Source organism: Falco rusticolus, chromosome 3 (assembly GCF_015220075.1).
Source record: "Falco rusticolus isolate bFalRus1 chromosome 3, bFalRus1.pri, whole genome shotgun sequence".
In the NCBI taxonomy this organism is placed as follows: domain Eukaryota; kingdom Metazoa; phylum Chordata; class Aves; order Falconiformes; family Falconidae; genus Falco; species Falco rusticolus.
The window spans coordinates 14,991,816-15,009,243 of NC_051189.1; the positions used below are offsets into that span (position 1 = coordinate 14,991,816).

Sequence of the window (17,428 nt, forward strand, 5' to 3'; positions counted from 1 at the left end):
ACATCGCTGGCCCCTCACGAAGGGTCCGGCCGCGCCCCGCGGGCCCTGGCCACGGGCCCCCCGACCCGGGTGGGGGGCTGAAGGCTCCCACCTGCTCCCCGGCCACACGGGCGTCCCCCCGCGGCTGCAGAGGGCAGGGACACCCCACCCAGCGCCACCTGCCCCGCGGGGGCTGCCCGCCGCTCCGGGCGAGGGGTAGGGGGGGAGCGGGGCCGGGCGCGGTGCCGGAGCCGGGGCCGCCTCTCCCTCCCCCCGCGCCGCTTCCTTTTATAGCGATGCGGCACCGCGCCCGCCGCCGGCAGCCAACCTGCGGCCGTGACGCCGCCGCCCGGCAACCCGGAAGGCCAGGCTGCGCCCGCGGGCTGCCCGCCGCCAGGTGAGGGGGCGGCGGCGGGAGCGGGGCGGCGGGAGCGGGGCGGCGGGAGCGGGGCGGCGGGAGCGGGGCGGCGGGAGCGGGGCGGCGGGAGCGGGGCGGCGGGAGCGGGGCGGCGGGAGCGGGGCGGCGGGAGCGGGGCGGCGGGAGCGGGGCGGCGGGAGCGGGGCGGCGGGAGCGGGGCGGCGGGAGCGGGGCGGCGGGAGCCCGCCTGCCTCGGCGGCTGAGGGGGGCCGGGGCGGGGCACCTGAGGGCGCCGCCCGAGGGGAGCTGGGGGTGGGCGCTGAGGGAGGTGGCGGTCGCCTGAGGGAGCAGGGCTGAGGGGAGACTTGGGGGCAGCCGGCGGCATGTGGGGCCGGGGTAGGGCTCCCCCCTGACCCCTCCGTAGGGCCGTGGAGGCGCAGCCCCGCGGGGCCGGCGGTGGGTGCTCACTGCCTCCGGGGCAGCCCGGCGCCCTCCCGGCCCGCAGCTCGCAGCACCGGGCGTCTGTCCGGCCGCGGGCAGAGCCAGCGCGGGCAGCCGGGGGAGCCGCCGTCGAGCCCCGCTTCGGCCTTGTGGCCGGAGCCGCCGCCTCAGTTTCCCTCAGCGCACGGGGCCGTGAGGCCGCCCCAGCCGGCAGGTGCCGAGGGCGCTTCACGCGTGTCTGCCAGGAGCGCGGGGGTGTCAGGCTGGGCACAGGAGATCCTCTGGGACCAGGGGACGGAGGGGACGGATCCAGCGAGTGGTGTAACAGCCCTCGTGCCAAGCGGCGCGATCTCCAGCAATGGCCAGGTCGAAGCCAAGCGGCAGTGAGCCGGAGCGGTTGCCTTCAGGAGGAAGCCGCGGTTTGGTGCTGCGTCCTGTGCACCACGAGTGCTGCTTACGGCCGGCTTGGGTTGGGAGCAGCGGCAACGATGTTAGCTGGCTGCTTCTTGCACTGAGCTGTGTGCGTTGCATTTGGCTGTCCTCTGATGTTCGGACAGGTGCCAGGCCGGAGACTTTTCAGTTGTCATGGTTCATGCAAACCTTGCATCTCAAAGTTCAACCCAGCAGCCAGAAATGCTCTGGGCTGGCTGGCAAGAAGGTGAGTGCTTCTGCTTTGGGGGACCCAGTGCTTCCCCGTCCGGGCAGGGATGGCGGTGTGGTTGTGATCGTGACTACACAAGAAAACTGCCCCTCTCTTAAGCAAGTTGTAGCGTTTCAAAAAATGGTGAAATAGGGAGGAAATAGCGCACACCAACACGTAAACCATGAGGATTAACTGGCTGTATGGTTTAGAGCAGCGTTACCCTTTTGCTGTTCAAAAAGGAATTCTTATCCCTAATAATCATTCTTTAATATACATGACCCAGAAAGCCATGACTGGTATACTATTCATTCCATGTTTTGTTAGGTGTGTGATTAAAACAGTAGAGAGGCCCCTTTTTTTGTTCAAACAAAGCAAACCCCCATATCTGCACCCTGAAACAAGAAGCGTTTTGAAGAATGTTACACCTCCAACAAAATCCCACATTTGCCTTTGTCTCTGTGCTTGACTGAAACCAAGCCTGGCACCAGGCTGCCACCTGTGTAATGTCGAGGATGCCAGTACTGCTGCTGCGAGGAGAGGGGAAGCAATCAGGGTGCCTGTGTGAGCTCTGAGGAACCTTCCTGGGTGCACACAGGCATCCTGGGTCATTTCAGTGCTCAGTCCTGCGTAGAAAAGCTGCTTGGGATCATCTTGCCTTAGTGAGAGGCAGCAGTGCATGGCTTCTGCTGCGCCCCCCACTCAGCAGGGACTGGGAGCCTGTGCCTCTTTGGGCAGCAGGATGCTCTCAAGCTGCTGCTGCAGGCAGCAGTTCCTACCTGCTACTTGCTTTTGCTCACTTTGAGCACAGATCAGACTGAGAGGCCTTGCCTAGTGTGTTTTCTGACAGTTGTCACCACTTGCTTTCCCAGGGCGCGGCCCAGGTCGGTGGTTTGGTATCCTCCATGGCTCAGCAGAAGCACCTCTGGCACGATGGAGTTTCTGAGCAGGTCTGAGGCAGTGCTCAGCATGGAGACTAGGAAGTGCTCAGGATGCAGCAGGAACAGATACCAACAGGACCTTAAAAATGTTTCAAATAAAGTCTAAAGCATCCGTTTCTCTAGCTGAGATCGATAGTTCAGACTGCTTAGCAAGGAGCATGTGCAATAGATTTTCAATAATCTGCATGGCACAGTTCAGGCTTGAGGAAAAAATAACTGGGCCTTGTTCTGTGTCTCTGGATGTGAGTGTGCCCAGTAAGAGCAGTGGAAGAAGCTGATGCATTGAGAGTAGTTGAAAGCTTAATGCCTCCTTTAGAGCATGGGAGGGCACAGCCACTCTTAACTGCTTTTTCTTTTTACTCAGAGGTATCAGAGGATAAATAATGGCTCACAAGAATAAAGACTGGTGTTTGAGATACTTCCTGTGCTTGTTGGAGAAGAACAAGGCCAAGAGTATTGTGAAAGTAAAAGCTTATTTCCTGTGAAGAACTTTTGCTGAAGTGAAGGGTGAGATCGTTTCAGAGCTGGAGGCATAGCTGTGGTGATTCAGGTCTGAGGCAGAGTGGAGGGCACTGAGCACTGGCCAGTCGAAACCTGCAAGTGGGGAACAGGGCAGCATCATGTGCTCCTCTTGCTTCACTGGGAACAGGAAGAGAGGCTGTGTCCGTCCTCTGCCTGCAAACAGCCTGAAGAACTTGATTAGAGGCTACAGGTTGGTTTGTCTGCAGGTGTAAACTGGCCTGCTCTGGTCGACTGAATACATGCTCCAGAGGCTCAGCTGAGACCCAGCACGGGTCTCTTGGCCACGCAAGCAAAGTACATGGAGGACTGCGATCCCATCATGGGTATCAGGACTGTTTCTGTTAGCTGAAGGTCATTCCGGCAGCGCTCTCTCAATGCTGACTTAGAAAGGCTTGACTCTGAGGTTAGCTCAGTCCAAGACTTATCTTCCTAACCATCTGGTTTATGTTTTCCTTTAGTGCGTACCATGGCTATGAGCTTGCTTATCTGCTGGATCGCTGCCTTCATGCAGACCTGCAGGGTCCCACCAGGAGCTGAATCAGGCTCACTGGCTTCCAGGTGCTGTCTTTCCCCTGCAGCAGCACAGCTCGGAGGAGGAGGCGGCCTAGCAGTCTCCTGGAATACAGTTGCTGGAGCAGGGATTTCAAATCTGCAGTCAGGCTGTATCTTGCAATGGGTAGAAAGCACTTTGCATGGTGTCTGTAGTTACTCAGCTGTTGGAAACCTTTGTTCTGCGCTGCTCTGTGTGGAGCTTGATGTATCTTGGATCTTCTTTTGGTGCCTGAGTTCTATTAATGCCCTTGCTGGGTATATTTTAAAACTCTTCCTCTCAGTGGTTTTTTTTTTTTGTTTTGTTTTGTTTTGGTATGGCACACATGAATTTATTCCCTTAAGATCCTTCTACACCAGAGATCTAGAAACTGAGTGTATGTGTGACCTTGTGGTATAAGGTGGGATGAGTCTAATAGCTTTGGTTTCCATTCCCAGCAGGTTTTTACATGGTGCAAGCTGCTTTTCTATCACCAAAAATGCAATTTTAATAAAAAGCTGAGTTTGACAGCTGCTTTGCAGAAATGCTGTAAGATCTACTCCTGGGTATCTACTGGAAAAACTTTCTCAAAGGTTTGCTGGATAGAAGGGGAAAAAATACCAAATCTTCTGACCACAGCAGAAAACTAGGAATTCTATCTGAGTCTCGTTAGGACAGGCTTTGTCTCAGCCAGAATTCGGGACACCCCCCAACATCTGCCTTGTTCCCAGTCTTGAGGTTAAACCTTCTGGCCACAACTATCTCTATTTAAGAAAAAAATATAGACGCTAGTTGTAATCTGTGCTATGAAAATCTAATCTGTGACCTAATTTGTTGTGATACCATGAAGAACCTGTCAGTAGCAATCACTGTAACCCGTGGCACAGACTCACTGCCCGCTTTCCAAGAGCGCTGGCTCATCATAGCCTCAGAGAGAGCAGTGTCATGCCCAGTGTGTATATCTGGGCTACTCCACTGCCAAATTTGGGGAATAATATACAGACAACTCTCAGATCACTTCTGTTATTCTTTCAAAATGAAAGTGTCACGGGCAGTCTTACTATGTGTGGAAGTGAACCTCTTCTGCAGGCGATCCCTGTGGAACAGGCTGGTTTGAAACGTGTGGGAAGGAAAATGAGATGCAACCAGAGCTGGATAATTTTCTATGTATGTCGCAATAGCTGTTTACCTGTTAATCACCCATTCCCCTTGTTGGTGGCCACAACTTGGATGCAACCAACTCACTGGGTGAGTGATTAGAGGAGTGACTTGTCTGAACAACTTCTCACCAATGTGAGATGAGGTTTCATGGGCTGATTCTCAGAGGACAAACTGGCTGGCATCTGGTACAGCCCCTTTGGATCAAGTTTGTTGTCCTTTATGGAAAAAACCCCAAGATCTTCTGTGGTGTGTTACTGAAACCATAGTGCTGCCAATCTTGCTCTGCAAGGCTAGAGGAGGGAGGAAGGTTTTATGGTTGGGAATGCAGAAATAGGCTGAAGAACTGGGAATCATATTCCTAGTCCCTTGCACTGCTACATCTGAGAGGGAGAAATCTTAACTGAGGAACTACAGCTCTATCTGAAACAAACTGCAGTGCTGGGCTTCCAGTTTGATTGTTCTAGAAATAAGTTCCTTTTTTTTTATATAAATATTATCTTAAAGTGGTTTACTTGAAAATACTGAATTAAAATGGGTAGGGGTATGCAGTCTATTAATTACTGCTAATACCCGTCTTTGTGCTTAGTATGACAGCATCAGTCCGTTTGGACTTTGAGAGCTTCCCAGTTACTGGCTGGGTGTTCAGGATCCAGTAAGGTGCATGTCCAAAATGAGGCCATAATCTACGGTCTGATGCCTTCCCTGCTCACCCTGGAGGGGTTACCTGTGCTGCTGTTAAGGCACTAGCTCTTTCTATTTTGAGCCGCCTCTTTACTTTCAGTACTTGTACACGTCTTGTTCCCTAGCATGCTGTAGGTGTACGTTAGCATAAAACACACGCATTTGTGTAGTATTTTGTAAATTCACTGTCCTTTTATCCACCCTGGGCACTCGGGGCTCAAGTTTCAATGTGGTGTTTGTTGATTTTTGTTCACTCCAGGCTTTCCCCTCCACCCACTCACTTCCTCTTACAAATGTTTCCTCACTTCACCACTTTTTCACATGCGTTTCTAGTGTAGGGTTGCTGCCTGTTGCAGGCAGGCTCAGAACTTCATGTCCTGTTCACCTCTGTGAGACGGGCAGCAGATTGGTGTGCGAGAGCAGGAGCAGAAGCAGGGGAAAGGTGCCTGCACATGTGGGAGGAAAGGTCTAGCGGCAGGGAGAGGGGGTCTGAGTGCAGGTGTATTTTGGGGCAAGAGGAGCAAAAGCTTGTAAGTAGGGTGGATGTACAAGTGGAGGGAATGAAGATAGACGGGGGAGGATAGTTATATGTATGCTCAGGGATAGGGCACAGTGAGATGTCTGCGTGTATGCGGCTGGGAGGTGGCAGGGCACGTAGGGCTGGTGCATGTGCAAGGTTTGAGGAAGGTTCATGCTCCAGACTAGAATGCAGCTGGGCCAGAGGCCCTGCTCCCTTTCTCAGCCCAGCATAGACAGGCTGCTCTGCCTCCAAGACTTGTTCTTGGAGCTCAATAGCATGTTTTAATGTGCAGGGTTTTTCTATCTGCTTTTTATTTCTAACAAAAGTTTCCTATCTCCCCTTGGAGAACACCAGTTTCTCAGCCATGCAGGGTGCATCTGACAGCTTACAACCTGCTAAAAAGAGAGGGAAAAAACCTCACCACAAAAATAGCATGTCTGAAATTTCAAATTAGGCAAAGTCTAAAATTAGTAAGAACAGGCTTGTCTGTGGCTGTGCAAACCAGCAGAGAATTAATATTCATCTGATGCTGATCAAGGCAAGCAGAGATTTGCAGCTTGCACTTACTTCACCTTGTCCCATACCTGTCCTTGCAGCTTCTCTTCCCTTTAGGGCTCAGTCACTAGTTAGCAGAGGGCTGTACCGATGCCGCTAACTTTGTGCCAATACCAATGCTACTTTCAGCACCATGAAATGTTAGCAATAGCCAGAGTGTTTTTACCACACTCCTTTTATTTCACTGCTTGGCTGCCATGAATGCAGCTTTGGATGCATCGTGCTAAGGTCACGCTCATGTGAGAGCCCTGGATGTGGCCCAAGTCCCATGCTGGGGCCAGGGTCCACCCACTGTTTCCTCAGTGAGATAGGTGCCCCCAAGACACTTCTTGGTGTTCCCTCTCCCCAGCTGTGGTTTACAGCTCCACGGTAATTGTTTTGCTGTTAATGGGGCTGCAGTATAAACCAGTCGCTGAAATAATGCACATCGCAAGAATAACTATAGGTTGCTTTGCAGATCCATTTTTCATTTTACATCTTGGCATAGTTTTAATTTGCAGTGTGACCCATGCAAACAGGTTTATTTGCACAAGTTGAAGTGGGCATTAAACTGGTGGGAAAGGGTGGAAACTTGCTGGTAGGGGGGAAAATTATATGCAAAAAGGACCTTGAGTTGATGGAGAAGGGAGTAGTGGAGGGGTGACTGAGTTATTCAGCCCTGCTGGTGGAGGTGACATACGGCTGCTCATCTCTGGGCGTGATGGGTCTAAGAGAGGGGATAACAGCAAGGGTCTTTGCCTCTCTTCCCCCCTCCCCTGAGAACTGCTGTGCTAGGCCCTCTGCCCACCACCGGAGATAAATCCCTGGGAGTGAGTGGTCTTCCACCCTTATGTCCAGAGGAATTGGAGGTCAGTTGGAAATCCAAATTAAACAAGGCCTTAGTGCAGCTTTGAAAAGTTTACTCAGAGGGCTGGTGGTGTTCCAGTGCGGTTAAACTGATGACCTCCCTCTTGTAACAGTGCAAGAGAGTGGGCCCTGGTTTGGCTGTCAGCAGCCAGCGGTGACTGCACAGCTTCGTCTTAGGTGGCAGGGCTGGAGTCCTGCCCCTCTCACCTTGCTCCCATCTAGCCCAGGGAGGGCTGGACTGCAGCAGGCATCTTGCTGCCCAGCCGCTTCTAGCAGGGATCGTGCTGGGAGCTTGTGAGGTGCCTGGGCTGCTGCAGGCAAGGGGCAGTGCTGAGGGACAGTCCCAAAACGGGAACAGCCATCTGGTTGTTCTCTGGAGGACTGCAGCAACCTGAAGAGGACCTGGAGTTGGCTTGTTTCGAGTTGCCCCACGGAGGGACAACAGGCCCTGTCTCTGTAGGCATCGCCCAGCAGCGTGCTCCTTGCAGTGGGCAGCTAGCTGCTGTCAGGTTAGAGTTAGATGATGGATGATTTATGTTGCCCCCCAACTCAGTGTCTTGCCAGAGATGTGGGAACAGGGAGTAGCGTGATGGGGAGTATCTCTGCAGTCTGCAAACTGCAGGGGTGATTTGATTTTCATGGTGGTGGGTCTGGACTAATGAACAAAACTTAAAGGGAGAAAATAGGAGCCCTATTGCTAAGGGTGTTCTGCCAGTCCCAGTACTGAGGAGGGCAGATGCTCCTGCTTGTGAATCCTAACCCCCTCTTAAGGACTAGCGTATGACCAAATATGATCTTCTGTGCATTGGTACATCTGTCTGCGTCCTGCTTCCGTTAAGGAGTGAAGAAATATTTACTGTGTGCAGCAGCGTTCTCGTTTTAGTGTGCTCTATTGCAGATAGCCACTAGCAGTGGCCTACAGCAGTCTGTCAGATGCGAATGAAGAAGCTAGTCACATCTCTATTTAAGGGCTGGGACCAAGTTTCTTTCCCAGGATTATCGCTTTGAAAGGAGATTGTTTTAGGAGTGGCTCCGAGTTGTAAAACTCGGATTTCTTGTGCCCAGGATCCACAGCTGATCAGACATCCTGGTTATTGGCATTACTGTCATTGCATTTATGAGCAAAAATAGTTCTAGGTCCACTTACACCTGTTCTAGGTCTGCTGCTACCCCGTTCTGCACCTGGATATAACATGAATCACACCACCTCTAAAATACATTTATGCATTCGAGGTATGATTATGCCTAGGACTTGTCGCTGCTGTTCGTACCAAAACAAAGGTCCTTTAAAGTTGTTGAGGTTCTGTTTGGTCTGTCATCTTGTTTTTTTAAAAAAAAATAAATTAATCGATGTGAAAAGCAGTTGGTGGATACTCAGAACTCTTGTTCTGCGGGGGAGCGCCACCCGGGGTGGAGATTGCCAAGCCTTGCATGCTTTTGCGTGGGGCTCGCAGGAGATCATGTAGCTGGTACAGGACCAGTAAATTCTTCCCCTTCCCAGACTCCTGCAGCATGTCAGTCAGTTGAGGAAGCAAGGGAGGGGAGTAGGGGCCCAGAAGGAAAATACTGTGCTGGAGTGAGCATGTAGGAAAGGACTGATCCTGATAACCTTGTGTGCCTGCTGATCCCACTGGCATGCTGGAGCACTTACCCAGAGTCCTTGGAGAGGACCATCTCCTACAAGGCCACCTAAAAGGTCGTGGCTTATCAGCACGTTGCCCAGCACTGTGCAGGTTTGGAGCTGTTCCTGGGCAGTTGTTTTCATAGAGCTGAATACAGTCATTTGCATATTGCACAGCGTTTGAGCTTTTCCTCTTCCTCTTAACTCTGCTGGGCAGTGTTGTGCGTGTGTCTGTGAGGGAAGTCACGCTGTCAGTCAGTGCCCATGTTGGTGTGATTTCCCCTGGGCAATGGCTCCCAGAAATGCCACCCCCTCTCCACCAGCCCTGCTGAGGAAGTGGAAGGGCAGAGGCTGCTCTGTGGGGGGACCTCAGTGAGGAACTTCCCCTGTGTTTGTTCTCCTCCCCTGGTTCCTCGTGCATATGACCTGAATCCTCATGCTCCCTGTCATGGGACGTTCACCAGCTGGGGTCTCTGCAACAGAGGGTGCTCATGTCCACTCTTGAGGAGCCATGGGCTTCCTGTGAAATCCCCCTGTGAAATAATAACAGACACCCCATCCGAATTACTACCCACATGTCCAGCATGCCCTGGCCGCTCCTCAGCCCTGCTGCTGGGGAGAGGTCGGGGGACAGCCAGAAGGTGTCCTTGCTGCTGGAGGCAATCAGAGCCAGCCCCTACCAGCCCTGCCTGCCAGGGGCAGTATGGGGAGCGCGTGCCCGTTTTGCTCCCCTCTGTTGGCAGCTGTACCAGCCGCTGGAGAGGCAGGAGAGGTGGAAGGTGAGCCTTGTTTCTGCCCCCAGAGCCCTGCTTGCAGCCATGCCAGTGCATCCAAAGCCTTGGTCCAAGCGCAGGTGGTAGCAGTTAATGCCAAGTTGGTCCTTCTCTGAAGCAGCTCCAGGCCTGCCCTACCCTCTTCTGCAGGATGGAGCCCAAACCAACACTTAGGCTTTGTTGGGTTTCGTTAAGGTTTGACTTACCAGGAGCTTGTTATCTGTTAGGCAGTTGTGGATGTGTCCTAAACGTTTGTTTTGATTGTCTTTCTCACAGTGTGCTGAAAAATTTCTGAGCTGCAAGACTGGCCAAAGCCTCTGCCTGGGAATGAGGCAAGCTACCCCCTCTTGGCGTCTTTTGTTTTTTTCCCTGCACTGCATTGTTGGGCTTCAGTCCTACCATGAATTTCACTGACCTCAGTAAAACATTGACAACTCCCCCAGGTGGAGCTCAGCAGGACCATAGTTTTTGGAGATGAAAGCGTATCCGATAGCACGAAAGATGTATTTTCAGAGGTCACTGAAACTCGGTCCCTAGTCCCAAAGCCTCCTTTTGCCCTAGACACTGCTATTGCAAATGCAGTAGGTGAATTTAGGTTCCAGCCCCATGAGAGAACGTACCAGTTCATACAGAGAATTTTAGAAATTGCCCTTCCTTTCTCTGATGCCACTTTAAAAGGTATTTGATGAATGTAGTAAACATTCATTGCACATTTCTTTTCCAGTACCCAGCTGACCTCAAATCCTGAATGAAATTTATTTGCATTTGTTTGTTAAAGCATCTCATTTTGTGAATCAAAATGTCAACACATTTGAAAATGGTCCCACATGAGGCATTTGTATCTCTTGGAGGTTAAATTGCTGGATCAATTTCCCATTAATACTAAGGGTGTTTAAAGGACAAATTCTTTGCCTACTGCAGTGAAAATTTACCCTGAGGTATGACATTTCACCTGCCACTGACTATAAGATTCTTGAATATAATGGACTGGAATAGATGGATTTGCACATGCTGGTAATAAAAGCGGGTGAGCAGTGGATCCCATTACAGAAAACCTTTCCTTTTTTTTTTTTTTTTTTTATCCCCCCTCTTCCTTTTTCAGCCATCAAAACTTGCATGCTTTTTGCAATTCATATTACTGTACTGCTCAGACACTTGCACTTGAATTTGGGCACAGTTTAATCATGTACCATGAGTAGATAAAGAGAGCCCTGAAGAGCTTCCATTCAAAAGGGCATGAAGAAATGGGAGCGTCAGGGTATGTTCAAGGTCTTGTACCTGAGCAGCAGCTGCAAAGCTGGGCTCCAGCTTCACCAGTTCCTGCACTGGACCACAGAGCTCTCAGCCCCACCACACGCTGTTCTGGTTGCAGCAATGCCAACTGACAGGGCTTTGCCACAGCTTGTCTGTGTTCCTCAGTGTGGCTCTGTCCCAAGTCAGAAGAAAGGAGGAGGACAGTTGGCAGGTCTCAACCCCCTCCTATTCAAATGAAATACGGAGGCAACTGGAATGAGCTATCAGCAAGCTAAAGCAGACAGTATAGCTGCAAATAATTGGAACCTAGGGCCATGGTGAACCTGAGCCTGTGCTAAGGTGTGTTTACCAAAGGAAGTGCCAACATAACCTAGGAGAACATACCATAAAATTGCACCATACTGTCCCCACCTTGCGCTATCATGGAAACCAGATGCCAGGATGGAAAAGCACTAGGAGCTGAATAAAAATGCTTCAAGTGTCAGAGAGCCCTGCTCAGCCCTACCTTGTGCTGCAGGCCATCTACGCTTCCTGGCATTCCCTGGTCTCTTGCCAATTCCCATCAACAGCTGTGGTTTGTGGTTGTAATGCTCAGCGTTTGTCTCCTCTTTCTCCTAGCAGACCTGCATCAAAGCTAAATGTGCAGCATGTAGCACTCTGGGAGTCTCCCAGGACTCCCAGAAATGGCCTCCAAGCATGAAATCCAATCCTGCTTTACTCCTTTATCTTCCCCAAGGCCTGAGACACCACGAGTGTGGGTTTCTAAGTCTTCTGGGCCCTTCTGATGGAGTTTGTGTGGAAAGGTGATAACAAAGTGCTTTGTACTACATTATTTTGTTTCTTTGAACGAACAAGAAAGTGCCAGTAGTAAACTTAAATTCGGATTGCTGGCCCAGAAGCAGCCTACTTACTGCATGTAGCAGCTAAAATGTTATTCACTCTACTATGCTTATTCCCAATTTCTGTGTCTATGTATTACTGTTGAGACTGCAGTTTGAGTAGGAGCGGCTCTGAGATGTGTCTGTTAGGAATCCCGCTTGTTTCAGGAGGCCCCAGAAGTTCATTAGATGTTTAATAGCTTCCAGTCACTGCTGTGCTGGATGGACCTGAACTGGTGACTGAGAGGGGAAAGGTTCTCTCGCACATTTACAGACCCTGAGGCATCTGTTCCCCAGGCACAGATTTGTCTAATTCCCCTAAACCACTGATGACCTGCCCTGAAACGATACTCCCATTCCCTTAGGAAATCCCTTGGGCTGATACCAAGTAGATAGTTATTTTTGGGTTCTTTCCCAGAGAGAGTGCACTGTATTGCTCTGAACCCTACACACCAAATAAATATATCATAGGGCTGTAGTAAAGGTCCAGAAAGCTTCACTGAAGGGGAAACAGATTATTAATAATTAAGGGTAGTTCACTGTATTGTTTTTGAGCCAAGTAAAGCTAATAGAGCTTTTTTAATAGCAGGGATAAAAGTGTAGAATATTGAGACTGAATTGATTGCAACATTTAATGGCAACATAAAAGTCAATTAATGAATTGCAATGGTTAACTCTGCATTAAAGTGAAACATGCAGCTCACAAGCAATGTATTAAGCATTTTTAAAGATTACAGAAAGCAAACAGACAAAAACCCAACCCGTAACCCCCTATTGACAAGTAAATGCATATATTACTTTTTCCTGAGAAACTCATATGACCATATTTTCAATTCTTTTATCCTAAAGCTCTGGGTGCATGTGTTGCTTTTCCCTTAGCACCTTTCAGAAGTAAATAAGCCTTTACAAGAAGTTGATCAGTGATTAATTCTAACAAAATTCTCTCAGGGCTGCTTGCAATTTCTCATGGCAGGGATGGACGGTAGTGCAGAGAGAACAGGGTTCCACAGATGCCTTTGTAAGAAAGGCTCCAAATGAGGACAGTTCCCAACTGCTATGTGTTTGAATCGCACCATGTTGTTTATTGGCTACCCAATTACAGTTTCCTAATTTAAAAGTATATTTTCTATTTCTCTGCAATAACGGAAGAACATGACACAGAAAAAACAGGCTCATTGGGTGGAATAGCTGTACTTCTGGAGAATGAGGAAGGTTTTAAAATATTCTGCATTGAACAAATTAAAGGTTTCTTGCAGAAAAAACCTGCAGCCGTTCCTTCTTACTGTCATCATGTTGTAATTTAATCCCTCTGCAGCCTTTCCAAACCCATCCATTTCTTCTGAAACCTTTGTCCAAGCCTCAGTCTGACACAAGGTCTTTTCCTGCACGGCAGTCTCCTACTCTCTGCCGTATTTCATGGTAGCCATTCAGTCTCCAGTGGGGACACATGCCCCTTCTTTGCCATCTGGCCACATTCAAGTCCTCTGAGTGCAATCGCCTCTGTGCTAAACCCAAGCTTGTCACACTCATCCGCAAAACCTTTCACAAGCTCAGGGCCAGAGTCTGTCATCTGAATGGTAGTGTGTTATGCCTTAGGACAGAAGTGACCCCATTAAAACCATTTTAGAAGCATGCATACTTACAACTGTCTCGCTGCTTTTATATTTCTCTCTGCTCCCTCATGGTTCCTCAGGCCCTTTCACATCCCTGCTTAAGATGGTCTTCTTTGAACTAGCCATGGAAATGTTATATTCTGTACATCTGCCCCTACCATCCTTTTAAATAAAATTTAACAGATAAACAGTTAAGATTAAAATAATAACTGGAACATAATGGGAGCATGAAGAAGCAGGTACCATTTGCCTTTTCTTGGAAGAGAAGATGTAATTGAAAAAGAGAGTCCTGTGAACAGCATAACTAATGAATCCTAATTTTCTCCTGGTTTGGGTTCTGTGTGCCCTGCATTTCCCGCTGGGGCCTTCTCAGTGTGACGCCTCCAGACTTCTCCCTGTTCCCAGCTCTCCTCTTCCCTGCCGTGTTCCCCAAGCCTCCACTGCAGTTCCTCCCAGTCTTTCTCCTACATCTTGCCAGCTGGGCAAGAGATGACACGTGCAGGTTGACTGGGCAGGACACACATGCTGTTTAGTGTCCAGCATCATAAACGGGGTTTCCGTGGGAAGGCAGGCTGTAAGTCCTGGGACAGGGAGAACTGCTGCCTGGCATGGGCCAAGGGCTCACAGACTAGCTAGAGGCAGCACTGAATGGTCAGCCTTGCTGGGAAGCACGCAGTAGAGACGCTGTACTGCTCCATCTTTTGTACTCAGGTTAGTTGGTTTAGGACTAGCTTGGTGACTGCTGTAGGACATTCTGTTTTGCCTTATGGGGACACCTCACTGCAGTGATAGAAAACCATCGTGTACGACTGATCTCAGTGTTTGTGTTTTCCTCTGATCTGTGACTTAGACTGTGAGATGCTCGAAGCAGGAATTGCACCAGTGTTTCTGTAAAGCACAATACAAATCTTTCCAACTTAGTTTAAGTTACTGAAGTTCAGCTGTATCACTTTAGGCACTTACAAGTTATCAGAAGGGGAGGTACCACTGACAGGCTGCCTAGTCATCTTGCTTAACATCATACAAGAAGTCCAAGGCCAAAAACATGGTCTAAGCTTCTCAGAGTTACAACCCATTACCTCACAAGAGAAGACTATTTTGCTTCTTTCCACTTTTTAGCATGTTCACTGCCCGAGACAGGAGTCATTTAGAGTAAGGAATATATGACCGTGTATTAAAAAAAAAAAAACAGCACTGGTTTGTGATGCATTCCTGAGAGGCAGCAAGGTCACGGTGGGAAGCTGCTTGTTCTAGTCTGATCACTAACATAATACGCACTTAAGCTCTGACTCGGGAACCCAGGTGTCTCAAATGGGACTGTGTCCAGATTGGTATAAACAGGCACAGAATGTTTCCTAGCTCATGCATGGGGTTTATCAGCTGGACACAAAAAATACTATCTTTTCATCAGTGGGGTAAGCTCTGAATAAGTTTAAGTAATTGCAGTGTGCAATGTCAGCTTTACTTCCTTTTGTTGCTAACTGAATATTAAACAGCTGCATCTGGTGCTAGATTTAGTCCTAGGTGCCATATTCATACTCAGGAAAAAGGAAGAGAAAGACGTCAGTGTTTCAGTTGCTCAGCAAAGGAAGTGTTTAAGTGCATGCCTAAACGCTTTGTTTTATGGCAGCCTTCATCTGCACCCAGTCTGTCTCTCACAGATTACAGTATGGGGAAAAGTCCTGGCTTCCCATTTCCTCTGCTAGCAAACTATTCTTTGCAGTCAGAGAGACTTTTGCTTATGTGAGCAGTAAGGACTGTTTCTGTCCTTCTAGCTACCCAGGCTGCTTAAAGTGATCACTCTGGAAGACCAAATTTGGAAACCAAATATACCTACCATGCGAGTGACAGGTGACTGGGAATTTCTTACTGCACAGAAAAGGAGTGCTACCTACCCACTTCATATGAGGTCACTGGATGGTCTACAGGAAAATGCACATACTGATGGGGAAAGCGTTTCTTTAAAGTTCTTTATGTTCAGCAATTGGGTGTGCTAAAATTAATTTAATGCCTGCTGTTCTTTGGAGCATATTGATGGAATTGCATGAAAGTAGCAGTGTAATGGGATACAGCAGATGACTCTGTCATAACAGCGTTATTTTAAAGACTTCGATGTAGTTGGTGAGCCAATAACTAAATCATAGTCTTTTTTTTCTCCCATTATTCCGTAGCCTTGTATATCACAGATCACAAACAAAGATTAATTCAGTTTGTAATAGTTCAAGTGAATGTTGCAAAACCAGTCCAGGTTTTGATCAGCTAAATTGAATTCTGCTTTTTAGATGGGAGTAAACAGCCAGGTCCTTTCAAACCAAACTAGTGGTGCAAGGACAGAACAGTGGCAACAGTGATGCTGCAGCCCCGTGGGGTGCTAAGCACTGTCAGCTTGTGGTCGTGCCACCGGAGATTGAGGAACACATCCTATGGGATGCAGCCTGAGATGCTTATCCTTGCTCATGTCTCGCCCAGCGATGCCTAACATGGTTGTTCTGTGAAGTCGATGTTTGTTCACTGAATTTTGAAACTGGCCCCTGAGACTGACACTCTTCAGAGCCCTTCCCTGAGGTGCTTTAATTAACTTACCTATTTCCCTACTAAAAAACTGCAACATCCCCTGTGATCTGAAGAGGAAACTAAGTACCACTGCAGCAAAGGAAACAGCTGAGACAAAGTGAAACGGTCTCTTGACAATGTCCCTTGGCAACACCTAAACACAGCCCAAAAAATCTCTTAGGAGCCAAATGCAATTCTGAGGGTTTCTAATAACAAATGAATAAAGCACTTTGGGGGGAAAGGCAAAAAATAAGCAATAAAGAGAAACCCTCCGATGATTACATCGCGACAAAGGATGTGAGCAAAGTAAAATACCAGTCTCATGCTCCTGAAGTAGGCAGAATTCTCAGTGAATCAATGAATATTTGTTTCCATCAGGGCAGCACAATTGTGATTGCTCGAAAAAAAAAGAAAGAAACAAACAAACAAATTTGCGTTCTCTTCCAGAGAGTAATGAAACAGGCTAGTCCTCTTAAATATTGCCTTCCCTGTTCTCTGAAACATTGATTCTGTCCATTAACAGGAATGCTATTATGCTGCTGATTGATCTGAAACATTGAGACGGGGGGAGGAAAGAGGCTTGTGAGAAAGTTCCAGTTCGGATATATGGTTTATTTCCTACTGTGGTCCTGGTGGTTTACTGTGTTTAATAAACTGGCTTGATGGAGGGCTAATGGGAGGTCAAGTAAAATGCCTGCCACTCTGCATTGCTCTCCAATTTGCAGCCTCCCCTGACTTAGTGAAGCCCTTACTTAAAGGCACTAACTGCTACCCCAAGTGAGGAAGTCCAGTGTCACTTAGGAGCTTTGCTGGAGAAGGGTGCCTTTCATACAAGCAGAGGTGACGATCCAGCACCTGCTGAAGTGTTTGCAGCTTTTCCACTACACTGAGAAAACCTCTGCTGAAGAATGGGTGCATCTTGGGTTTTTCCTTACCTGAGTGCCATAAATTTGGAAGTGTGATCTGTGGCCAGGACCTCCCGAACCTGGTAATGCTGGATTATCTGGATTGCTTAGCAGGCCTTTTCTCTCACTGCCCAGCTCACCTGTTTGCTAGCAGCATAGGTTTTGCCACTGCAATTCGTGGAAGTACTTCTCAGTGCAGTGGTGTCCATGTGGTGGTTGCTGAAGAAATTCTGTATTTTGCAAACTTTAATAAGTGGCTTAAAGATCTTGGTGTATAATACCATGTTCTGCTCTACTCTGTAACAGCTCTATTACCCTAATTTATCTTTCTTTTTTCCAGTAGAGATAAAATATGATTAAAATAGCTGCAGTTCCTCTTTCCACCTTCCCTTATGCTTACTGGTCTGCAGTGTTCTTTCTAATGCAGCCTTAATAGGCTGCCATTTTCTCTTTATTCCTTTTTTTTGCTTTTCTGTCTCATACAAGTGAGCTGTGCTGTTGAGGAAAGGCAGCAAAATGTGAAAAGAGCTTTATATTGTAAAATCACCCTTATCTTTGATTGTGGTCCAACACTAAATCCTCCTGCATCATTTAACTTAAAGAAGTGTTCATCAATCAAAAGCATGGTGCATATATTAGCTCAGGCTCCCTGTACGAA

The 17,428-nt window shown here is 48.7% G+C and overlaps 1 protein-coding gene across 2 annotated transcripts in view; it reads left to right on the forward strand.

The window, feature by feature from the left end:
• The first annotated feature begins 288 nt into the window (after nucleotides 1–288).
• Nucleotides 289–17,428, forward strand: part of CYRIB (CYFIP related Rac1 interactor B) — a 98,953-nt gene continuing 81,813 nt past the window's right edge. The window contains exon 1 of one of the 2 annotated variants that reach the window (XM_037379241.1): nucleotides 289–376. The gene's annotated coding sequence lies outside the window, so the exon portion shown is untranslated. The remainder of the gene's footprint in view (nucleotides 377–17,428) is intronic. The other variant, XM_037379237.1, reaches the window with a different exon arrangement.